The sequence below is a fragment of the Bos taurus genome, chromosome X (genome assembly GCF_002263795.3).
Source record: "Bos taurus isolate L1 Dominette 01449 registration number 42190680 breed Hereford chromosome X, ARS-UCD2.0, whole genome shotgun sequence".
Taxonomy (NCBI): Eukaryota; Metazoa; Chordata; class Mammalia; order Artiodactyla; family Bovidae; genus Bos; species Bos taurus.
Genome location: NC_037357.1, coordinates 117576012 through 117602912, shown reverse-complemented (window position 1 = coordinate 117602912; position 26901 = coordinate 117576012). Strand labels below are relative to the sequence as shown.

The window sequence follows — 26901 nt, the reverse complement described above, 5'->3', positions numbered from 1 at the left end:
AGAAAAGAGAGAGTAAATCAGAAGAGAAATATTAATATGACTTATGTCAGAATTGCATAGACAGACCAATTTGTCTGAATTTTACCAAAGTTGGTTCCATTCACCACGTTAATGATGTGTAGAAATACCCAAATGCATCAAAATTTAGTCCTGGCAAATGAGAGAGGCCAGCTTGATTTAATGGAAAATCTGATTTCTAAAATATAATTAAAATTAATGGACTTTATTACTTTCAGAAAAACATAGTAACTAGTCATCATATACAGTGTTTTTATTTTTTGTTGTGCCAAATTGCTCACATCAGAATATTTACTAATTAGCATTTTATTCCATATAGGGACTGCAAACATTTTAAAAAACAGTTTGTTCTTTTTAGTATGTTGAATACCTCTCTTGCTCTTTTTTGTAACAAATTGCTGTGAAAATTGCTGTAATAATTGCAAAGGTAAACACCTACCTCAAAACCATAATTTTAATTTTTATGAATTATATTTTAATAAGCTTTTATTGAATTATAATGTGCAAAAAGAAAGTAGGTGCCCTGGTGGTCCACTGGTTAAGACTCCATGCTTCCACTGCAGAGAGCATGTGTTTGAATCCTGGTTGGGGAGCTAGATGTCACATGCCAAGCAGCACCGCCAAAGAGAAGAAAGAAAGCAAGTGTCTAGCTCAGTGTATTATCACAAGTTGGGCACACACATGTAAACACTACCAAAGTCAATAATATGTACTAGCACCTCTGAAACCCTCCTTCAGCCTTTTCTTATTTGTTAGCTCTACCATCGTTGTTGTTTAGTTGCTAAGTCATGTCTGTGTAACTTTTGCCTGTTTTTGAACTTTATGTTATAAAGGGGATGGTATGGTGTGTATGTTCTGGAAGCTGCTCCGTTCAACCATCTTCCTTCCGTCCTTTCTTCCTCCCTCCTTTCTGTCCTCTCTCTCACTTTGGAGGCCCTTACCTTTTACCTAAATAGTTATTTGCTCATTGAATCCAGACCTGGATACTGGATGTGCTAAGTTGCTCAGCTGTGTCTGACTTATGACCCCCATGGACTGTAGCCCAGCAGGCTCCTCTGTTCATGGAATTTTCCAGGCAAGAATACTGGAGTGGGTTGCCATTTCCTTCTCCAGGGATATATATACATATATATTTCTGTTTGGCCTTGTTTGCTCAACTTTGTGAGAGTCATCCATGATGTTGCATGTGGAAGTAGTTCATTCATTTTCTTTGCTATTCAGTTTTCCATTAAATGATTACACCAGATTCCTGGTCACTTTTACTGTTAAAGGACATTTGGATTGTCCCATCTTTGGGTATTTTGAATATTGCTGTTGCACATGCTCTTGAGTGTGACTTTTCAGGGGCTTATGTATCTATTTCTCTAGGTTATAGTAATAAGAGCGTGACTGCTAGATCAAAGTGTGTGAGTATGGTCAGCTGTAGTAGATATTAAAAACTGTACCAATTTATACTCCCACCTGTAGTGCATTATAGTTAGCACATATGTATGTCTTAGAGTTGTCAAACTTTGTAATTTTAGCATTTCTAGTGAGTGTGTAATAGTATGCCACTGAAGTCTGAATTTGCACTTCAATCATTACAAATGAAGGTAGGAAATATTTATGTTTATTTACTACTCTGGGATCATTTTAAAAGGGCCTCTTCATTTCTCTTTCCCTTTTTAACATCAGCTTCTAGGTCTATATCTTTTTTATATGTAGGAATTATTTTTATATTACAATGATTCTGTATCTATTACATATTATGGTATGAGTTCCTTGTCAGTTATGTGGTTGCGAATATTTTCCCCTATCCATGTGTTTAACAAATTGACACAGTATCGTTTATTATTATAAAATGATCTTTTCTCCACTTCAGTTTCATCTTTTTGACTATGCAGGTGTCCATTTATGTTTTGTTCTTAGGTACTTTCTATTATGTTCTAGAGTTTTATAGGCTATCCTTGGGAGAATAACATAGTCTCTTAATTACTGAAACTTCATAACAAGTCTTCATAGCAAGTAGAGTAATTCCTTCAACTTATTTGACTTCCCAAGGATTTTCTTGACTCTTTACATTTTGATGTGAAATGTAGAGCACGTTTATTAATTTCCACAAATAAATTTCCACAGATGCTAGGTTTATAATAACTCGGATACAGATTATTTTGAAGGAGAATTGATATCTTTCAACATTTAGTGTTCCAGTTGATGACCACAATGTATTCCTTCATTTATTTAGGTCTTCTTTAACTTCTAGTAATAGTATTTTTGTGTAGGGGTCTTACATTATTTTAATTTATCTCTATTTTATTGTCATATTACAAGCAGTATTGGTTCAAAACAGCTTTTAAAACTGTTTGTACAAGTAAAACATACATACATAAAGTTGAATATATATGTACAGCTAGAGGAACTTTCACAAACTGAACACACCTGTGTAGCCAGCACCCATGCCAAGCAACAGAACTTTACCAAAAGACCTTACTGTTCTCCCAATCAGCACCTATATCCCTAGGTATATCCCTTACCCTGATTTTTACCAGCAGAAATTAGTTTTGCCATAAAACTAGAATCATATAGTATGTCCTCCTCTTGGTGGTTACTCTTTTGCCCAATATACTATTAATAACTCGTGCATATAAGTACATGTAATTGTAGATCATTTGTGCTAATAGTTGTATAGTGCTTCTTTATGAAATTTATTGCAATTTAATTATCCATTTTACTCTTGATGGGCATTTGGTAGTTTTCAGCTTGGTGTATGTGCTGGTATTGTCCCTTCTATTTTAGCCAACCTAGCTGATCTGAAGTAGTAGTTCATTGTGGGTTTAATTTCCATTTTGTCAGTAATGATATTCAGTATTTTCACATGCTTATTTGCTATATACCTTTGTAAATATCTTTGTAAATTGTCTTTTCTCAGTTTTTTCATTGATTTTTAGGATTGTAGAATGCTTTGTATATTCTGCATACAAATTCTATTTGATATGTGCTTTGTGAATATTTTCTCCCAGTCTGTGTATATTTTCTTATGATGTTTTCTGATGAAGAAAATTATTTTAAAAATGATGCCCATTTCATAAATTCCTTGTGTTATAGTTAATGCTTGTGTTGTCCTATTTAATAAGCACTGTGTCCCTCAGATGTATGAAGATAGTTTTTAGTAGTTTCTTCTAGAAGTTATATTTGTAGCCTATATATCTAGGTCTATGATCAATAGTGAATTAGTTGTTGTGTTTTAGGTTAGAACAAAGCTTCATGATATTTTTTTCAATATATACATATTCAGTTATTCTACGGTTGTTGGTCAAAATGATATATTTTTTGTATTGAATTGTTTTAATGCCTTTGTCCAAAATCATTGCACTGTATATAACATCAACAAAATCTACAAAATAGCAAACAGAGCAAATAAACGAATTCAGCAGTGTTTCAGAATAATGAGTCAATGTGTAACAATTTATTTTTATAGACTGAACAATTGAAAATTAATAATTTATAGAAATAGATGATAGCACCAAGGACTCAGTGGACATGAGTTTGAGCAGATTCCAGGAGTTGGTGAAGGATAAGAAAGTCTGTTATGCTGCAGCCCATGGGGTCACAGAGTCAGACATGACTTAGCGACTGAACAAAAATAAAATAGCATCAAGAAATATAAAATACTTATGGTCGATTTTAACACAAGATGTAAAATGTTTCTGCTGCTGCTGCTGCTGCTAAGTCGCTTCAGTCGTGTCCGACTCTGTGCGACCCCATAGACGGCAGCCCACCAGGCTCCCCCGTCCCTGGGATTCTCCAGGCAAGAACACTGGAGTGGGTTGCCATTTCCTTCTCCAATGCATGAAAGTGAAAAGTGAAAGTGAAGTCGCTCAGTCATGTCCGACTCTTAGCGACCCCATGGACTGCAGCCAACCAGGCTCCTCCATCCATGGGATTCTCCAGGCAAGAGTACTGGAGTGGGGTGCCATTAATACCTCTATAAAACAGGATATTTTTATAGTAATAATAATAAATTACTTTAAACATTTAAGAATTGCTGAATTAATGTAAATAAGTCCCATGTTCATGGAATCGAAAACTTACTAGAAAATGTCTTCAAACTCATATATAGATTCAATACAATCCCAATCAAAATCCCAAGAAATTGAAAAGGTTACTCTAAATTTTATGTGGAAATGCAAAAAGTATTGGCTTTATTATTATTTTTTATTTATTTGTTTGGCTGCACTGCATGACATGTGGGGTCTTAGTTCCTCAACCAGGGATCAAACCCATGCCCCCTGCAATGGAAGCTTGGAGTCTTAACCACTGGACCACCAGGGAAGTCCCTATTGTTAAAGTTGACAAAGTTTGTAGAAATTGACAAGATTACTCCAAGTTTTACACTTAAGTGCAAACAATATTGGCTTTAAAATGTTCTTTTATACTTATTGTCCTGGTTTATAGAAATTCAAATGACTTTTAAATATTAATCTTACATTTGAGATCTTGCTAAATTATTATATATGTGTGTGTGTGTGTACACACACACTCCTTCTCATTTGGAGTTCCTAAAGAAACATATAGCAAATATTTTATTTATTTATTTCCAGTTCTTATAATATGTGTTTCTTTTTCTTTCCTTGTTAGCACTGACTAAAATTTCCAGTATAATACTGACTAGATGAGATGCTAACAGGTATTCTTATTTTATCCCTTTATCAGAGGAAAATCATCCATCATTGTATCACTAAATATAATGACTGTTCCCCCAATAACTTATCTAATTAGGTATTTGTCCCTCTATTTCTGGAGAAGGCAATGGCAACCCACTCCAGTACTCTTGCCTGGAGAATCCCATGGATGGAGGAGCCTGGTGGACTACAGTCCATGGGGTCGCTAAGAGTCGGACATGACTGAGTGACTTCACTTTCACTTTTCACTTTCATGCATTGGAGAAGGAAATGGCAACCCACTCCAGTGTTCTTGCCTGGAGAATCCCAGGGACCGGGGAGCCTGGTGGGCTGCCGTCTTTGGGGTTGCACAGAGTCGGACACAACTGAAGCGACTTAGCAGCAGCAGCATTTCTGGGTTATAAGTTTTTTTTCTTCACTGCATGTATTGAGAAGCTGTGTAGTTACTTTTTTAATATAGTAGCTTATGTTGATCAATTTTCAAAGTTAAACCAACTTGGCATTCTTCTAATGTGCACTTAATAGTTTATCCTCTTTATATATTACTGGGTTTGATTTATTAATGCATTGTTTAATATTTTTGTGTTCATATTTATGAGAAGAATTGGCCTTTAATTTTCCTTTCTTGTAAAATCTCTGTTCTGTTAAGGTATCTGGATTATGATGGTCATAAAATGAGTTAAATAAATTCCTTTTCCCCCTGTTCTTTGAAATACTTGGTTTGAAATGCATGTTATTTCTTCTTAAATGTATGGTATAATTACTGATCAAATTTATCTGAGCCAGAAGTTTTCCTAATGATGGGAAATACTCATATTTTCTATTTCTTGTGGCAGTTTCAGTAAATTCTGTTTTACAAGGAAATTGAGTCCATACCATATAGTTTTAAAATGCACTGACTTAAAATGTTTCATAATAACCTCTTATTTTTTGAATGTCTCTTTCCCTCTTATTGCATCTTTGAGATTTCCATTGGCATCATTTTTATTATGCCGGAAAAAAAAAAAAAAATCCCCTTGGTAATTCTTTCTGTAGGAGGGAAGACCTGTTTATGATGAATAGTGTTTTCTTTGTCTGAAAATGGTTTTATCTTTTATTTTTGAGGAACATTTTACTGGAAATAGAAATACAAATTGGCAGTCATTTCTTTCAGTCCTTTGGTCCCATCATCCCATTGTTCTTTGATTTCTCTCATTTTGTTGGGAAGTCAGCTTTCAGTCTTGTTTTTACTCCTTAGAAGATAATATATTATTTTCTCTCTGGACACTTAGTAGATTTGCTTTTTTGTCTTGACTTTAATCAGTTTTATTACAATATTTCTATAGATAATTTTATTTGAATTTGTCTTGTTAGAAATTCATATTCTTTAATCTGTGGCTAATGATTTTCATCAAATTAGGAAAATTATCAGGAATTATGTCTTCAAACAGAGATTCAATCCACTTTACCTCTCTGTGAGGCATCAAATTCTAAGCTGACACACTTTCTGGATCTTAGTTTTACAAATGCTCACTGCCTTGGTAGTGTTCTAATGCCTATAAATAGCTGTGTACTTTTGTTAAGTATTTTATCCATTTTGTTGTTCAGTTGCTTAGTCATGTCTGACTCTTTGTGACTCCATGGACTGCAGCATGCCAGGCTTCCCTGTCCTTCACCATCTCCCAGAGTTTTCTCAAACTCATGTCCACTGAGTCAATGATGCCATCCAACCATCTTGTCCTCTGTCATCCCCTTTTCCTCTTGCCTTCAGTCTTTTCCAGCGTCAGGGTCTTTTCTAATGAGTTAGCTCAGTTTCAGCATCAGTCCTTCCAATGAATATTCGGGACTGATTTCCTTGAGGATTGACTGGTTTGATCTCCTTGCAGTCCAAGGAACTCTCAAGAGTCTTCTCCAACACCACAGCTCAAAAGCATCAATTCTTCGGTGTTTAGTCTTCTACATGGTCCAAATCTCACACCCATACATGACTACTAGAAAAATCATAGCTTAGACTATACAGACCTTTGTTGGCAAAGTAATGTCTCTGCTTTTCAATACGCTGTCTAGATTTATCATAGCTTTTCTTCCAAGTAGCAAGCATCTTTTAATTTCATGGCTGCAGAAACCATCTGCAGTGATTTTATCCACATTTTCTGGTTATTCTTGGTAGAAAAGTTGCTCTGAATCAACCTATTCTCTCATTGTTAGAAGTCAAGATCTATGGAATACAACTTAAATAGAACCCAAATTAATGGGGTTATTCAAGGAAAATCTAGGAACACAGTAATTTGTTAGTTTCTTCATCTGTCAAAAGTTATAAGTATAAATTTTGTTCTTTCAATGTTTTATGATATACTAATTTCTGTATATTATACTATATATTACATATTTTACTAAAAATGTGTTGTTTTAATGTAGTCTTTATTGTTTCTATTAGGAGAGTGTACTTTCGCTCCTCTAATTTCTCCCTAGGGTTTTCTTAGATAAATGTTGCAGTACAAGCATGGGAACTTAAAGGGAAAAATCCTTCCTTACTTCTCTCCCTAATAAAGTTATTTGGATTTATTTCTAAGCTAACCAAAGAGTGTCATCGAAGTACGTAGACTGTGAAACCACAGTGTCATATTGTATCAAAATGTGATATCATATGGAAGTGATTTCTTCCCATAAAAATCTCTTGACTACTATTGAAGTGATAACTGAAATTGACTTATTACATTTTTATTTCAAATGTGTTTTGCATTGCTCCTCCTTAGACTCAGGCACCAGCCACTTGTATGCTCAAGTATATATGGGCTTGTATGACAATGAACTTAAAGCTTTAAGGATTGGTTTTTGCTTAAAGGTTAGACAGTTTGAATCACAATTTGTACAGAGAGGATAGAGAATTGAGAGCCATGATTTAATCGCTGCTCATTGATTTCTCAGGTCCAGACTCTGAACTGATGATTAAGTCATAGGAAGAGAGTGCTGAACTCAAATTAGAAGTGGTGAGCATCAGAGGCTATGGTCTTTCTTCCTCTGGTGTTGCAGGAAACAAAGAGCATTTCATTTAATAAGGGATTGGAACAGGAGAGGAAGATCATGACAGTTTCCACTGTGATAGGCAAGTTTCTTCTATGTGCACATATGGGTGAATCCTTAGTGAATTGTGTCTTCAAGATGTAATGTATTTGCTTCTTTATTTAAAGCATACTGATGGTAGACAGTAATCAGAATATCAGATGAGAAATCAGAACTCAAACTGTCATTCTGTCTTTATTGTTGACACTCTTTAATGAAGCTTTCTGTGACATTCTGCCCCCGCCCTGCCCTACCAGTTGATGATGCTGTCAATAGGGTAATTTACCAGCTGTTTCTATTCCTGGTAAGTTGAGAACCCTTGTGGGGATTTCCATATTGCACAAAGAATAATTATTTAACACTACTCTCCTAACCTGGGTAATAATAATAGCTGGAAGCTCAATTCTTTCCTTCATTATTCATTCACCAACTCATTTGATACTCAGGTCCTGAGCACTTTTGGGGCTCCAGAGACTCTGTAGCTCCCTAGAACTTCCTTTTACCTAGATCTCTACTCATGTCCAAAATAGTCATCATTGCTTTGATGGTTCTCTCATGCCTTCGACCAGATAATTTTTAAATGTATCCATTTGTTTTAATGCAAAATTTCTAGTTCTTAGCAGAGTATTGATTTTTGACCCCTAAAAACTACTCTGTACTCACTTTGTGTCTTTTCAGAGTACAGAACCATAAAAATGACTGTGTAGTGCAAAATCATGAAAAATGATCTTAATAATCAGTTGAGAAAATTGTGATTATTCTCACACCTTTGAAAATTCTTATCAAAATATTCAGTTCAGTTCAGTCACTCAGTCGTGTCCGACTCTTTGCGACCCCATGAATTGCAGCACACCAGGCCTCCCTGTCCATCACCAGCTCCCGGAGTTCACTCAGACTCAGGTCCATCGAGTCAATGATGCCATCCAGCCATCTCATCCTCTGTCGTCCCCTTCTCCTCCTGCCCCCAATCCCTCCCAGCATCAGAGTCTTTTCCAATGAGTCAACTCTTCGCATGAGGTGGCCAAAGTATTGGAGTTTAAGCTTTAGCATCAGTCCTTCCAAAGAACACCCAGGACCGATCTCCTTTAGAATGGACTGGTTGGATCTCCTTAAAACTGTCTTATTTTCAGTTTAAATGTATATGGAGATAAAATAATAATTGTGTAGTACTGTTACTTAAAATGGAGACATTGAGAATTAAGTGTTGCATTTCTCTTGAACAGATTATCAAAAGCAATTTGAATAGTCCTTGCTTTCTTCTTATCATGTAACTTGTATCACAGAACAAGTCTTTTCTATGCTTTGGTGAATTATCATACTTTTCTTCTAAGAGTGGATCAACTTCCAGTGTTTTATTCTTTTTTCATTCAGTGTCATGAAATATCTCCAAGAGTTCCCTAGAACTCTTGTAAAGATTTTGTTGTTGGCATCACTTCCCGTGGACCTTAGCATCCTTTTTGTCACAACCACTGCTCTTGATTATATCAAAGTTCACCTTCCCAAACTTCCTCTGACTGCATCTTGAGAGTCCCTTCAGTGGTGGTGATACCATTCCCACAGTCAACTATTTCTTTCATAAATCTATGTATGTTCTATTTGAATTTCACTTCTAGGATGATCACTTTGTGGGTTTTTTGTTTGTTTGTTTATACTAATGGGTTTATTTTTACTGCAACTCTGTATGATAGGACATATTTTGTGCATTTTATAAGAAAATTGAGGCAGGGAGGGGTTAAGTAACTTGCTCACGTGTATGTACGGAGTTAAGGGGGGAGGTGAGGCTTAAACCACAAGGCTTCTTCTTACCTCTTCATTGGTCAAAGGCTTTGTGTGTGATGGGAACCATGCTCTAATATCACTTTCATTTTTTAAAAAAATTTATTGGAGTATAGTTGATTTGCAATGTTGTGTTAGTTTCAGGTGTACAACAAACTTTCTATTTCTTTGTTGCACTTACATTTTGTTGCCCAATTCCCTATTTGGATAATCCATTAAAGCAATGTCACATGGATTTATCATGGGGAAACAAGAGGCAACACAACTATATACTTTGCTATGTGTGTGAACTGAATAATAGATGCTCAGTGACTAATCACTGACAGATTTAAAAGAAGGGACTTGATTTGTCCTTAATCATTATATAAAGCTGTTTTCCAGAATCATCTGTGAACTGAAGAGCTAGCATCTTGGTTTGTACTTTAGTCAATTTCTCACAGTTAATATACTGTGGTAACTGAAATTTGAATTGTTTTGTCTAGGACTGGTATTTTTTTTAACTAAACTGGGATAATGGAAATTTTTGTGTAAGAGGACCATGTGAAGGGAAAATTTTATGTATAATACAAGTATTTTCTGCTGAGTGTAAATCTCTTACCATGAGTGAAACAGGCTGGTGAAGTCACCATGAAGTGACACTTTTCTCAGGCTTTTGAGCAGGCATTTCAATAGATGACAAATTCAGTTGCTTGACTTTTATGGCCTGCTGGCATCTCAGTATTTCTAGTTCCTCTTTGCATAATAAGAGATTCCTTTATTCAAATAACATTTAATGAGGTACTAAGTTTAGAATGCCGTGTTGGCCAAATAGAATATGAAACAATTCAGATACTTGACAGTTCACAAATGCAGAATGACTCATGAGTGTTAATGGAACCAAGAAATTTCACTTAACCTGACTGTGGACCAGGTCTAAAAGGGAAGCGAGCCAGGTGGAAGATTGTGAATAAAATGAGACAGAGCAATTGCAGGCGGCTGTAACTGTGCACTGAAGGAGAGAATGGTGCTGCTGGACACCAGCTGTGGTGCTGCTATGCAGATGAGCCAAACTGAACTGCCAGTGTTTTATCATTTTCATCTGGTTCATTCATTACTTATAATCACCAAATTATTTTTAATATTTTCACTTAGGTAGAGTAGTGTTGGAGGGATATCAGTTATTATATGAAAGCCAAACAAAATATGTCCCCTGATGTGACATTGTGAAGTTGACTGTATGGCACAAAATAAATAATGTTCTGTAACTCTGGCTGTTACTATCACCACTGACTCATGGAAAGAGCTGAAAGCCACTTACATTTTTTCATGATTTGGCTTCTAAGCTGTTTAAGAATAATTATAAGCGCCTGCCCACATCACAGAGATCTGGGATTTATGTATTGGTTTTTAAATACTTTGAAATTTTGGGGTAAAATGTAAGATTATTTTAAATATCATTACTAAGTTACTACTTGAATCAAATCATTTTAGTAATAGATACTATCTGAATTTTAAATAGTTTTTAATATTCTGTGCATGCCCAAATGAATAATTTAGATATCAATGCAAATTAGTAATTTCACAGAAAGTGGTAATATGGGTAATAGGACTTCTAATATTCAGGGGTGTAATTGTGCTTGTAAGTGCTTTGTAGAGGATATATTAGATTAAGTCATATGAGGACCATTTTTGTAGGTCAAAATGTTAAAGTACTAGGAATTTCATGTAGTTTAGCCTAAATTAAGGCCAAAGATTAATTCTATTTCCATTCTTTACCCTAGCTAATTATTTTAATCTCTAAATCCTACCTAATTTCTCAATTTTAAGTTGGGTGTGATATAGTCTGCCATTTAAAAGGTGTAAGAATGAGTGGGAATATTTTTGTCTATACATCCCTCTGTATGTATCTCCTACTTGTCTGTCTATAAAGACTGATAAATCCTTTATTTACTGGCTCTGTGAAGTTGACCAAGTTATTCAAGACTTTTAACCTTATTTTCAACTGTAGAATAATAATAGTAAATACTAAATCAAACCACTATTCAGATTAAAGGAGGCAACTTGTATTAAGTATATAAAATAGTACCTGGCACTTGCTGCTGCTGCTGAGTCACTTCAGTCGTGTTCGACTCCGTGCGACCCCATAGACGGCAGCCCACCAGGCTCCCCCGTCCCTGGGATTCTCCAGGCAAGAACACTGGAGTGGGTTGCCATTTCCTTCTCCAGTGCATGAAAGTGAAAAGTGAAAGTGAAGTCGCTCAGTCATGTCTGACCCTCAGCAACCCCATGGACTGCAGCCTATGAGGCTCCTCCGTCCATGGGATTCTCCAGGCAAGAGTACTGGAGTGGGGTGCCATTGCCTTCTCTGACCTGGCTGTTTAACAAATGTCGAGTATTACTTTTATACCTTCAGAGCAGAAATAAAGCATTATTCCTCATGTTTAGTCCTATCTTTACTTTTCTGTCTAATCAGAAAACTTTCTGTCGTATGGTATTGGTGTGATGAATAAAATACTCTGATTAAGAAAAGTACCATATCTATCATTCAGTTGTACATAATAAGTAGGCAGCTAAAATGTTTAATTAACTTAGTTTCTCATTTAAGAAAATAGATTACAGTTCACTTCCAGATTATTTGAAATATAATTTGTTTATCAATTACTATGAAAGTATTTCAGAATGCTGTAAAGCCTGAGGGTCTTATAACCATATGTTATGATTGCATTATGGATTTGTAGGTGAGTCAATGTTATCAATGGAGTCATGGATACAGCAGAGTGTATTGTGTGGTCTGATTCATCTTTAATTCCTTAACAAAATTTCTTTCATTATTGGAAGGAACAGTTTCCTTTTTCTTTTAGTAACCTTTTCTCCATAAGTGGTCATCTAAATGGAGTGTCTCATATTAGAAGCTACTGCTGTGGTGCCTTTTCTGCAAATATCAATGATAGCTATTGGAAGAGCACTGGTATCCATGTTGATCTTGCCCTGTTTGAAAAGCAGTTGTGCCAAGGCTGTCTTGTTTGCCTCTATTTGGTCACACTCAAATTCACTATCTATCTGGCTTCTGACTCTTGGCTCTTTCTCTGCCATTATGACCCTGCTTCTCTCTCTGGACTTGGTGCCTCTTTCTGGTCTACCTGGCTTTGACTCTTGGCTTTTCCTCAAAGACTTTGGCCTGGCTTTTGACAGGAAGCTCTTCAGAGCATCCTGAATGTACTGCTTTCTTCAGAGTCTATTTCCTTGCCTCTAATAAGCTGGACCAACAACAAGCTGGCTTGACTGGCCAGTGGATTCAGTGATGCCAAAAAGCATTGAGAAATGGTCATGTTCACCCGGGCTCTATGAGGAGCTTTGAACTGATGCAGAATCATTTCCCTTAACAACCGTCAATTACTCTTGGGGGAAAACAGACTTTGTAAGTCAAAATAAATGCTTGACATTTTAGGAAAAACGTTATTTGAAGAATAGAGTTTTATGTAAAATTCTAGGGGTTACATGGCTGTCATTTGTCCCTTTCTCTATTCTGCATTACTATCAAATACCACATTTTTATAGACATAAAAAATGTAGCTATATACTTATGCTGTAAAAAAGCTTGGCACTAATGCCATCTTCTATCAATGTTGATGGTTATTAGAAAAGTCTTGCTATTTCTGCCACACAGAAGAAAATGCAAGCAACATAAACTTCAAAGTGTCAGATTAGAGAGCTTTCATGATACTTGAAAGGTATCTTTCAAGGGGCTTCCCAGGTGGCAGAGTGACAAAGAATTTGCCTGCCAACATAGGAGATGCTGGAGATGTGGGTTTGATCCCTGGGTCAGAAAGCTGCCCTAGACAAGAAAATGGCAACCTGCTCAAGTATTCTTGCCTGAAAAATCCCTTGGCCAGAGGAGCCTGGCAGGCTACAGTTCATGAGGTCACAAAGAGTCAGACGTGACTGAGCACAGACTATGATATTTGAGGTCAGCTTTCCAACAAGCATTTTTGTAGGCATGATTAAATTCTGTGTGATTTTCAAGTATCACCATAGAAATGAAAAGTTTCTCATTGTTTTATTTATATGTTTGACATAAAACACACTCTCAAATAATAAAATACAATGGAAAGTGTTGACATTTTCAGTTTTCAATTAGCAATGTTGTTTTTTTTTTTCTTTTTCAAAAATAGACTTTATTCTTTAGAGTAGTTTTAGATTCACAGAAAAATTGAGTGGAAAGCACAGAGGGTTCCCATCTATCCACCATCCCCCACAACACACACAACCTCCCCCACTCTCAGCATCCTGCACTGAGTGGTACATTTGTCACCATCAATGAACCTTCATTGACACATCATAATCACCCAAAGGCCATAGTTTATATCAGGGTTCACTCTTGGTGTCTTACATCCCATGCTGTGCTGTGCTTAGTCACTCAGTCACGTTCGACTCTTTTCGACTCCCATGGACTGTAGACCACCAGGCTCCTCTGTCCATGGGGATTTGCAGTATTGTTTTAAGCACTTCCTTTGAAGTAAAAATTTGCACAGTTTTAACATTTATAAATGAAAGCATTTGTACTCCCGTGGCAGATGCATGTTGATGTATGGCAAAACCAATACAATATTGTAAAGTAAAAAAATAATAATAATAAATTAACAAAAAATAAAAATAAAAAAAATTAATGAAAACATTTGGCTGATTGATTCTCATGGTTGAATCATGAGAGATGCTTATTTCAGGAAACTGAAAACTGCATTTTTTTTTTCTATTACTGAATCTGGTTAGTGTCCCTGTGTAGCCATTTGTTTTAAACATGTCAGCTTCTTTACAGATTTATGGTCATGGTAGGGGAGGGAGAGAGTGAGGTGACTTAAGAGAGTAGTATTGAAACATACATATTACCCACCAGTGGATAGCTGGTGGGAATTTGCTGTGTAATGTAAGGAACCCAAAGCTGGTGCTCTGTGATGACTTAGAGGAGTGGGATGGGGAGAGAGATGGGAAGGAGTTTTAGGAGGAGAAGGAGACATATGAATACCTATGACTGATTCATGTTAGTGTATGGTGGAAACTGTCACAACATTGTAGAGTAATTATCCTCCAATTAAAAATAAAATAACATTTAAAAAATTAATGAAATTTTGCCTTGAAATTAAGGATTCTAAGTTCAAAGCCAGTCTTTAAATATTGGTAAGGCTGGTCAAAAAGTGAGAAGCAGTGTACAAAAGTTTACATAGAGCATCAATTGTTTCTGCCATGCAAGAAGTTACTCTTTCAACACAGGTAAAACACTGAGTTGCCTTGGGGAAAAAAAAAAAGTGAGGTTTCTTTCTTTATTTTAAGCAATCACTGATTGCTGATGTTATAATATTTAAGTGCTCTGGGAACATCCGTAGGTAAAGCCAAGGTCAGTGTTTTGAATATGGGACCAGGATTGAGACATTTTTCTAAGGTCAAAGACTGACGTGAAACTGGGGCCAGTTATGTTACAGAAGAATCCAAACCAGTTCTAAGATCATAGTTGACTGGTCCTTGGCAGAGGCTGAAGCCTTTCAGAGACAGCAGAAGCTCAAGCAGTTGTGTTCAGTGGGGAGCTCTGGTGGGGCGTTGTGGGGACCCAGACTCTAGGAAACTAGGCTGCAGGCAGTCAGTGAAGTTAGAAGAGTGGCTGCAGGAACAGTGGTAGAAAGTAATCAGATATGATCAGGGAACAGTGAAGGGAATCCAGCTACTGAGGATTCAGAAAAAACAAATGGTCAAGCCAAGTTTTTGTTGCTGCACGTGGGCTTTCTCTAGTTGCAGTGAGCAGGGGGCTACTCTCTAGTACAACATTAGTACTCAGCCCGGAAAACAAGCATCAGAATTGGCTTCTCATTGTGGTGACTTCTCTTGTTGCAGAGCACAGGCTCTAGGTGCATGGGCTTCAATAGTGGTGGCGCACAAGGCTTAGTTGCCCCGTGGCATGTGTGATCTTCCCAGACCAGGGATCCAACCCGTGCCACCTACATTGGCAGGCAGATTCTTAGCCACTGAACCACTGGGGAAGTCCTGTGTTAGAGTATTATGATAAAAGAAGCCAGATTATTGTAACATGAGCCTTGTCTAGGATGCTGGCAGCAAAAGAGAAAATTCAAAGGTAGGTTTGAAATGGATCATGAGGGAAGAATTGATTGAATTTGTGGGTTTGTTGGAGGTTGGGAAGGGGCCTGTGAGCTTTTTAAATTTAGTGTGCCTGAGACCAGTGAATAGAAAAAGATAGGCTGATAGGAGTGGCTATTTGCGATGAGGAGGATGTGTTTAATGTGATTGTAGAAATGGTGATATAAACCAGTGTGCCATATGAGAAATGTTACTGCATGTCTCTCTGCTGTGAACGTTCTTTCCTTTTCTACATAACCATTTTGTTGGCAACAGTAACATTTCTGTAGCTTGCAGTCCTGAGCGAACTACTGAGATGAAAATGAAGAAGGCAAAACATTTAAACTTAGAAAGAATAATTGCCCTTCTTAATAATACTCATTTAAAATTAAAAATAAAGGATGTTGAAGTATACAATCTTTAAGCTAGAAAACTGAATTCAATTAAGTATATTAAAATACTGAGGCTGTAGACAGCTCCAGGGCATAACATATATGTGGCTGTGTGTATGAAATCAGTACATTAGAACGTTACATTATACAATCTGAGCAGCTTTCCTTGATGATATCAAAAAAGCATTCAGAAACAAATTTTAAAATAACACGATTTGAAAGTCAACAAATATGACTAATTAGAAGTAAAATGAAACCAAATATTCTATTCCCATCAAACAAATGTAAAGCCAAAGAACAAAATGACGAATGTACAAGACTTACATGAAGAAAATTATGAAACTTTAAGCAGAGTCTTAGAATTGTTAAATGGAGATACATACTATTTTTCCAATGGATGCCTTAGAATTATAAAGATGATAATTATACCTCATCAGTTTATACATGTAACACAATTCCTATAAAAATCCCAATAGTATGTTATTTTTTCCTGATCTTGACAATAGGGATTCTTTAGTTTGTTGTTAAGTCGCTAAGTCGTGTCTGAATCTTTGCCATCCCACGGACTGCAGCACATCAGGATTCCCTGTCCTTCACTCTCTATAGTTTATCTGAACAAATATACACATGAGAATAGCATGGGCAAAATTTTAAAAGAAATGTATAGAGAAATATGTAACATTGCCATAATATTTAATCTAAAGCATATTATAATGTATTAGAAAACTACAGCGATTAAAGTATTAGTTTACATATAGATAGAAAATTGAGAAGATGTCAAAGTATAAAAGTAATCATAATTTGAATATAAATTTATCATACTATGAAGTTAGCATTTCAAATCAGGCTTTAAATGTTGGACTCCAATAAATGATATAGAAGCAACAGGTTAAGTATATAAGATACAATTTAGATGGTTATATGTTACCTTAGAGAAATTGCAGATATGTTTAAAAATGTTGTTGTTATTTAGTTGCTAAGTCGTGTCCAACTCTTTTGCAGCTCCATAAACTGTAGCCTGCCAGGTTCCTGTCCATGGGATTTCCCATGCAAGCATACTGGAGTGGGTTGCCATTTCCTTCTCCAGGGGATCTTCCCAACCTGGGGACTGAACCCACATCTCCAGCATTGGCAGGTGGATTCTTTACCACTGAGCCATCACAGAGGCCCACGTTAAAGATACAGATACAAAAATTAAGCAATGAAATGTGTAGTGAAAGTCGTATTGAAAATGTTATAATTTTGACACAAGGGGGCGTTTCATTAGGAGGGACATGACAGTAAACAACAGATACCATGAAGAGAATTATAAACGTGAATACCTATGTTTTAATAATGTCTATTTACCTAAATACAGGTAAAGTCTCCTGGAAAAATACAGCATAGTGCAATAGACAGAAAGACTGACAATAAAAATTCTTACCAGGTAATAAGAAAAATATGTATCCTCAAAGCAAAAGATATGAGACATGAAGAAGTAATCCACAAAATACAAAAACATGTAAAAATCCCAAATCATTGTGGTAATCAGAAAAATTTGAATTTGCAAATATAAATTAGTATAACCTTAATATTAAGATAAAGACAAGGGAATATTACAGTAAAATCTCTCATGAAAACTGACAGACAAATTCTAAACAAAATATGTTTATATATCTGTTATGGGTTAATTACTGTCCATTTCACCTTCCCACCTCCCTTGGCAACCCACATTCCTATGTTAACCTCTTAACCCCTGGTACCTCAGAATGTGACCTTATTTGAAAATACGGTTTTTACAGAGGTTAAGAGGAAGACAATAGAATGGGCCCTAATCTGACTGATATTCTTATATAAAGAGGAAATTTGGAGACAAGTATACAGGGAGAGTGCCCTGTGAACACATGGATGGCTATCTGCAAGCCAAAGAGACGGGCCTGGAACATATCCTTCCTTCAAAGTCCTAGGAAAGAAGCACCTCTGCACACACCTTGATTTCACACTTCCAGTCTCCAAAACTGGGAGATAATAGATTTCTATTGCATCACCTAGTTTCTGGTACTTTGTTATGGCAGCTGTAGCAAATGAATACAACTGCTAATCTGGCAATGAAGAAAAAGGATAATAGATTAAAATGGAGGATTTATTATTGGGGTGAAAAAGTAATTTATATCTAAAAGTCAATGTGATTCAATACATTAACAGAAAAGGGGAGAGAAATCATGTGATTATAAAATATGTTAGTAGATCAGGAACAGTAGGAAATTCCATAATTTTATAAAGCATATCTAAAAAAATTCTATAGTAATCCATATAATTGATTGCAAAATATTGAAACCTTTCCCCCAGAGACTGGGAATGAGACAGGATACCTGCTCTGACCACTTATTTTCAACATTATAAAAGAAGTTTGAACCCGTGTAATAAGTAAAGAAAAAGAAATAGTAGGCATATAGATTAGAAGAAATAAAAATATGGGTTGTAACTGAAGAAATAAAAGTGGAGTATAAATGAGAAAAACTCAGAAGCATCTTCAAACAAACATAATTACTTAGGAACTTACAACATTTACAAAAGTCAGTTATAGCAGAAGCAAACACATAGGAAATGAAATGTTAAAATATACTACTTCCAATAGCATAAAATACCTAGGAATAAAGTTAACAAAATATGCCAAAATATGTGCAACTAACTATGTACAACATAAAGTACAAAACATTCTCAAAATAAAATCAAGACCCAAATAAATGGAGGGCTATAATAAATTTATGGGTTGGAAAATGCAATGTTAAGAGATGGCAGTTTTCCCAGTTTTTTTCTGTGGACTCAATGGAATCACAGTCAAAACCAGAGCAGATTATTTCTTTACTTCTGAAGAATCTAACAAAATGATTCTAAAATGTATATGGACATCAAAGGGCCAAAAACTAGCCAAGACAGTCTTTAGGGAGAACTAAGTGGGAAGATGTTCTTCCGAGATACCAAGTCCTATTATAAAGCTATGATGATTAAAACAGTCTGGTGTTGGTACATGGTGTGTGTGCTTAAAAGTTCGACTCTTTGTGACACCATGGACTGTAGCTCACCAGGCTCCTCTGTCCGTGGGGATTCTCCAGGCAAGAATACTGGAGTGGGTTGCCATGCCCTCCTCCAGGGGATCTTCCCACCCCAGGGATCAAACCCAGGTCTCCCGCCTTGCAGGTGGATTCTTTACCATTGAGCCATCAGGGAAGCCCCCAAATATGGAATGTTTCATGGATATGTGTGTCATCCTTGCACAGGGGCCATGCTAATCTTCTCTGCTTCATTCCCATTTTGGTATATGTGCTCAATTCCAGATTGATTTCAGTACTAATAACAAAATTAAAGCCACCAAATTTTTAGGGGAAATAGAAAATATCTTCATGATTCTGGAGTCAGTAGAGATTTTCTGGACAAGATTTGAAAAATATTACCCATAAAGGAAAGAAAAATGACAAATTAGAGTACACTAGGATTAGGAACTTTTGTTCATTGAAGGACACTGGTAAGAAAGTGAAAAAGCAAGCCAGAGACTATAATAGAATATTTTCAAGATCTATATCCAACAGGGACTTGTTTTCGAATACAGACAGATTCCTACCAATCAATTAAAAGCTGTGCCATAATAGAAAAATAAGGAAAAGAGTTGAACAGACAAATCACAAAAGAGGACATCTAAAAGGCTGAGAAATATGTGAAAAGGCTCTAAACTATCACCAGGCATTAGAAAAAAGAAGACGGGGAGGAGGGCGGGGAACAAACAACAGAGTTTGCTTTCCCAGAAGTCTTTGCATAAAACTACTATTTGTATCTCATCGGCCAGAACTTGTCACTTGGAAAACTCTAGTTGCAAGAGAGGATAAAGTACCTGGCTTCTCTAATTTCTCTTGTGTTACTGGCCAAAGAGAAGGAGGCTGAATATTAGTGGTGAATAGCAGGTGTCACCATCTGTGATTGAGTCAAGTGAAGTGTCTAAGAGATGTATCGAATATATGGATCTGGAGGGCAACAGAGAGGTCTGGAAATAGTAAGCAAGGTTCATAATTATGCAGCTGCTGCTAAGTCACTTCAGTCGTGTCCGACTCTGTGCAACCCCATAGATGGCAGCCCACCAGGCTCCCCTGTCCCTGGGATTCTCCAGGCAAGAACGCTGGAGTGGGTTGCCATTTCCTTCTCCAATGCTTGAAAGCGAAAAGTGAAAGTGAAGTCACTCAGTCGTATCCGACCCTCAGTGATCCCATGGACTGCAGCCTTCGAGGCTCCTCTGTCCATGGGATTTTCCAGGCAATAGTACTGGAGTGGGGTGCCATTGCCTTCTCCATAATTATGCAGAGGGTATTTCAAAGCTGTCACTAAATAACTAAAGAAAATAAAGGTGAAGATAGAATGCCAGTGCAGAGAAAATTTTAAGAATCTGTCAGAGGGAGTCACAGTGGAGTTTGAAAGACTGCAGGAGAAAAGCCAAGTGAGAGCAGTGTTTGGGGAGTGAAGGGAAGTGAGTTGCAGGGAGAAATTAGGCAAAACTTGAAATACTAAGGCTGAATCTGAATAGGCAAAGTCTGAAAGAGTGCTATTGGAAGTCAAGAACAGGTGAAAGTGTGAACTTAGGCTAATCAGAGAATATTTAGGAGGTTGAGGGCATTTTCTCTCCAGTTCTCTAAGTATTTTATGTCAAGCATATGGAATTTGGGGGTTCAGCATGATTTGAAGGTATTTATTCAGACGATAATAGTTGGAACAAATTTCTGAATTTAACACCCTCCGCAGTAGTTACACTGTCTGGTCATGGGCCCCAGGATTGAGTGTCACATCTTAAGCTCACAATGGTCACTTGCGCAAGTCCTTGAGACAAACTGGAGAGTTTCTGAGTTTGTGGTCTCAGTGCTGCTTTATTAGCCTGATGGGAACCGGGATTGATATTAGCATGGTTCTCATTGTCTTCACTGAAGGTGATAATCATTTATTTCTCCCAAGTTTCCTAATAGCCATAAATGGCCTTGCTCCTGCTGTGCTGAGTTTAGTTGTGAAAAAAAAAAAATCAGTCATTTGTCTTTTAGCACATTCATCAATCCATTCTCATATCCCTGCTAATGGTACTGATTTTCACATGTACTATATAAACTACTGCTAAGTCACTTCAGTCGTGTCCGACTCTGTGCAACCCCATAGACGGCAGCCCACCAGGCTCCCCCATCCCTGGGATTCTCCAGGCAAGAACACTGGAGTGGGTTGCCATTTCCTTCTCCAGTGCATGAAAGTGAAAAGTGAAAGTGAAGTCGCTCAGTTGTGTCCGACTCTTAGCGACCCCGTGGACTGCAGCCCACCAGGCTCCTCCATCCATGGGATTTCCCAGGCAAGAGTACTGGAGTGGGGTGCCACAGCCTTCTCCGACTATATAAACTACCTGAATAGAAATGGGAAAAAAAATAATCTGCTGGTTGAACAAAATTGTTATTTTCAGTGAGATTTTGTGCTACTCATGTCATTTTAAAAAACTTCCATGGCTTTGGATTAAAATAACAAGTTTACAAACACCATAAAGCGAGTTCCTAGTAAAGAAGGTAACTGGTAGAGTGTACATTGAATATTCTTTCCAAAATACATTGAGGAAAAAGGGGTATATAAGATAATTTGTCTCAATGAGAATTTTTCACTTTATTGTGTTGTGTTTTAAGTGGCATTTTGCTTCAGGTTGATTTCTTTCAGCTATCAAAGTTGTAACCATTCTCTTCCAGCTTATCAGATGGTATATGCTTGGCAAATATTACATGATTATAAAGAAACTGAAGAGTTGACATGGAGAATTGCATTTCTAAGAGCATATACAAGTCTGCAGAAATCTAGTCTACCATCTCCCTGCTCACAAATTTAGTTCCTGGTTCCTATAGTTTTATCTCTTCATATATTCTCTCTACCTCTGGGAATATTTACATTTTTTAAATATTCTATTTAAATTAATATTTGTGATTTTTGGTAAATAAAAATTTCTCCCAATTAAGATGACCCCTTCTACATGCAGATCCCTTAGACATTGTGACAGCCTGGAACCAGAAAGACAAGACTGAGTCTCTACAGTTTGTTTACAAGTTGCATTATAACATGTGGCATTTGGATGGGTCGATGAAGTTATTTTTATTTAGACTTGATTTATTTTTCAGTATGGAGACATAGTGAAACATTTGCTTCAGGGTCTTCATTGGCAGTACTGAGGTTTCCTATAAGGATGACACAACTTGGAGAAGTAGCAAGCCCCAGAAATTCTGTACTTAGGATTTATCCACTGCAGTATCAGCTTCCCACTTTATACAGCCCTGTAATTGATGTAGTTCATCCTGCTTTCCTCTCATTGTATCAGTTTGTATTTAGATGTATGTAAATAAGACATCATTTTTGAGCAGTTCTCAGAAGAAATTGAACATGATTTTGCTCTTCAGATTCCTTAATTTCCTTCTTTCCCTTCCTTTCTTTTTTCCTTCCCTCCTCCTTCTTTCCCTCCCTGCTTTCCATCTTTACTTCCTTATTTTGGTCTTCCTTTGATAAAGATTTAAAAATGTCTACTATGGGTACGAAACTCAAAAAGCAGGCACAGGCTTGGCCTGAAGGTACTTAGAGTCTGACCACTTTCTTCAACAGGTGCCTGAGGCTTACACAATGAAAGTTTCAGGCAATCCAACTGGATTTGTTTGGAAGACTCTTTTAAAAACATATTTATTTATTTGGCTGTGTCAGGTCTTAATTACAGTGCATGGGATCTTTGTTGCCTCATGTGGGATCTTTCATTGCGTCATTCAGACTCCAAAGCCTGTGGGCTCAGTAGTTGTGGTGCAAGGGCTTAGTTACTCTACGGTATGTGGGATCTTAGTTCCCTGACCAGGGATCAAACCTATGTCCCCTGCATTGCAAAGTGAAAGTCCCTCAGTCGTGTCTGACTCTTTGCAACTCCATGGACTATACAATCCATGAAATTCTCCAGGCCAGAATACTAGAGTGGGTAGCCTTTCCCTTCTCCAAGAGATCTTCCCAACCCAGGGATCGAACCCAGGCCTCCCGCATTGCAGGCAGATTCTTTACCAGGTGAACCACCGTGCAAGGTGGATTCTTAACCACTGGACCACCAGGGAAATCCCTGCTTAGCAGATTCTTGACTGTGATTGAGATTTTGAGAATTGTGAGGACTGTGTTAAAAGTCCTTCATAGCTTTCTAAAGCATTTTTGGAAGGATACATTTACATGTAATTAGTATACTTCTCATAAATCATGCCTAACCAAGACCAGCTGGATGGCAGAAAGAGTTAAATCTACTAGCTTGCTTTGCATTTTTTACTACACTCATTTAAAAATAAGTAAAATTTGGAGACTATTCTTCATACTTTAACAGCCAGAATCATCTTTGCCCTCATCCTAATGAGTGCATTTTTCTACATTTTTGTCTCATATTTACACTGTGCCTCTGTTTCTTGTCATTGCAGCTTGGCAAGGGATAAGTGGGAAAATGTAAAGATTAAACATTCTATCTAGAAGAGTTTTACTTTTCCATTCATAGTCTAAGATCTTTTTTTATTAATGATTTTTAAATACATGAGTAAATTTGATGTTAATTCTATGCTTACATGAAGATCTTCTAACATCAAAATAAATTTTTGTAGCTACATCTTGGCTTTAGTGAGATGGAGTTTAGTGATGTTGTCAAACAGTTGTTTGATTAATTTTATAAAGTCTAGTGGTTTTCATCTTTGCAAAATTTGTTTGCTGCCAGTCGTGCTGATTTTTCCCTCAGAAATTTGAAATGGCAGCTGAATGTTTTACTAGGTTTCTTAAGAACTTTTTACTGCTAGGATAGCTGCTGGGCCATAAAACTAGAAAGAGAACTAGCATTTGGCAAGATGGTTACTGCATGAGGTTAGGGAGTTGGAAAGTTCCATTCTCACTCTGCTCCAGGCAATTGTGCAATCGAAATAGATTTTTACCCGTTTAACATGCTGTTCATCTTCAAGAAAACATATACTGCTAATGTGTTAATAGCTTCATTTGACCGAGGAAGGGATAATTTGTTGTCTGAGAATATAGTCAAAGGGCAAGTGGTCTTTGCTGGACCACAGGAGTGGATGAGCTATAAGCTTGCCCACTGTCCTAGCCATCTATGGTTTAGACGTCTTCTCCTGCCATGCTGTTTAGATTTGGATTCAGTGGAAGCTCATGGAGTTACTCACAAATCAGTAGAAGTGGAATTTCCTTCTGCTTTTCTTTCTTTCTTTCTTTCTTTTTTTTATCTGCACACTTGCTGGTCTTTCTCACATAACAGTATGGATGACAATGAGAAGACCTGGAGGGATGGTATGGGGAGGCAGGAGGGAGGAGGGTTCAGGAGGGGGAGCACATGTATACCTGTGATGGATTCATTTTGATGTTTGGCAAAACTAATACAATTATGTAAAGTTTAAAAATAAAATAAAATTTAAAAAAAAGAATAAGTTTAATCAGGGAAATGAGAACATACGAAAACAGAGGCAAACAGTCAAGGAGACCAAATAATAATAATGTAGTCATTAAGCATAGTCAAGGACGTTTAGGAAAAAAAAAAAAAAAGAGTATCTCATTTTATTCCATTTCTCTCATAGTGATCACTTTCAGTTGTCAAATTCTGTTAAGTTAACTTCAGGATTTTCCATTTTCTTCTGATTTTACTTTATTCTTATTTTTTAACAATAAATCTATATCCTGTCAGTGTTCTAAGGAATATTAAAATATATCCTTCACAAATCTTAAGTATCACAGTGGATTAAAAGAGTCATTGTGACCATAACTTAGATTACTTTTTGCAAAGAAATTAGCAGGTATTAGAAAATTATGATAAAATGGTGGGTATATTTAGAAATAACGTTTAGGTACCATTAACATCTTCATCATTTTTAAGAATGGAAATATTTTCTGTACTATGCATAACATCTCACATCTCCGTTTTTAACAATAATCACTTTCTTTTTAAATTAATGGTGTACAATTACACAATGGAGTATTACTCAGCCATTAAAAAGAATACATTTGAATCAGTTCTAATGAGTTGGATAAAACTGGAACCTATTATACAGAGTGAAGTAAGCCAGAAAGAAAAACACCAATACAGTATACTAACACATATATATGGAATTTAGAAAGATGGTAACAATAACCCTGTGTACAAGACTGCAAAAGAGACACCGATGTATAGATCAGTCTTATGGACTCTGTGGGAGAGGGAGAGGGTGGGAAGATTTGGGAGAATAGCATTGAAACATGTATAATATCATCTATGAAACGAGTCGCCAGTCCAGGTTCAATGCACCGTACTGGATGCTTGGGGCTGGTGCACTGGGACGACCCAGAGGGAGGGTAGGGGAGGGAGGAGGGAGGAGGGTTCAGGATGGGGAACACGGGTGTACCTGTGGCGGATTCATTTCGATATTTGGCAAAACTAATACAATATTGTAAAGTTTAAAAATAAAATTAAAAAAATAAATTAATGGTGTACAATTAAAATAGAACAGTCTTTTGGACTCTGTGGGAGAAGGAGAGGGTGGGATGATTTGGGAGAATGGCATTGAAACATGTATAATATCATATATGAAACGAATCACCAGTCCATTTTCGATGCAGGATACAGGATGCTTGGGGCTGGTGCACTGGGATGACCCAGAGAGATGGTATTGGGAGGGAGGTGGGAGGGGGGTTCAGGATTGGGAACATGTGTACACCCGTGGCAGATTCATGTTGATGTATGGCAAAACCAATACAATATTGTAAAGTAATTAGCCTCCAATTAAAATAAATAAATTTAAATTTAAAAAAATAAATAAAATTTTAAAAAAAGTAAATGCAGAAAAGTAACAACAAAGTAAAACTCCCTGAAAACATATAGAAGAGCCAAAACAAATCAAAACATCTTTCAAATAAATTTTAAGCATGAAGATAATTGTTTAAAATAAAGTGTTGTCTATGCCTTTTATATTAATGATGTTAATTTTTAAATAAATTATACATGCTCAAAATTAGAACAAAAGTACAAAAAAGGACTCATCCAAAATAGAAATAAAAATTTTCTTAATAAATGGAATTAAACTATAACATTTTTCATTCCAAATATCTTATTAATAGATATGGAGAGAAGGATATCTGGAAGGATAGAGAATATTCTTATAAAAATAAACTTATACTGTGCATGCAAATTTGAAATCATTAAATTTTATCTGAATTCAACAGGAATAAAAGAGGTAAAGGTGTTGGCTAAACTTCCTTCCTCAAAGGTTATGACTTCCCCCAACAACTTGATTGAGATACAGTTGACATAGAACATTATGTAAATTTAAGATGTACATGTTGATTTGATACACTTATGTATTATAAAATGATTACCACCGTAGGTTATCTAGCACCTGCATGATGTCATGTAATTACCATTTTTTTAAGGTTAGAATATTTAAGATTTATGAGATTACCAACTTTCAAGTACATATATCAGTATTATTAATTATACTCACCCTGCTGTACATTGCCTTGATTCATGGACCTGACATTCCAGGTTCCTATGCAATATTGCTCTTTACAGCATCGGACCTTGCTTCCATCACCAGTCACACACACAACTGGGTGTTGTTTCTGCTTTGGCTCCATCTCTTCATTCTTTCTGGAGTTATTTCTCCACTGATCTCCAGTAGCATATTGGGCACCTACCGACCTGGGGAGTTCATCTTTCGGTGTCCTATCTTTTTGCCTTTTCATACTGTTCATGGGGTTCTCAAGGCAGGGATACTGAAATGGTTTGCCGTTCCCTTCTCCAGTGGACCACATTTTCTCAGAACTCTCCACCATGACCCATCCGTCTTGGGTGGCCCTACACAGCATGGCACATAGTTTGACTGAGTTAGACAAGGCTG

The 26901-nt window shown here is 36.6% G+C and overlaps 1 long non-coding RNA gene and 1 other non-coding gene across 2 annotated transcripts in view; one reads left to right on the top strand and one right to left on the bottom strand.

Annotated features, from left to right (window-relative positions):
• Nucleotides 1-26901, top strand: part of LOC112445096 (uncharacterized) — a 170586-nt gene that overhangs the window by 28380 nt on the left and 115305 nt on the right. The gene's annotated exons all lie outside the window — the stretch shown is intronic.
• Nucleotides 19207-19308, bottom strand: LOC112445220 (U6 spliceosomal RNA). The gene has a single exon (XR_003033590.1). It is a non-coding gene; the product is annotated as a U6 spliceosomal RNA (small nuclear RNA).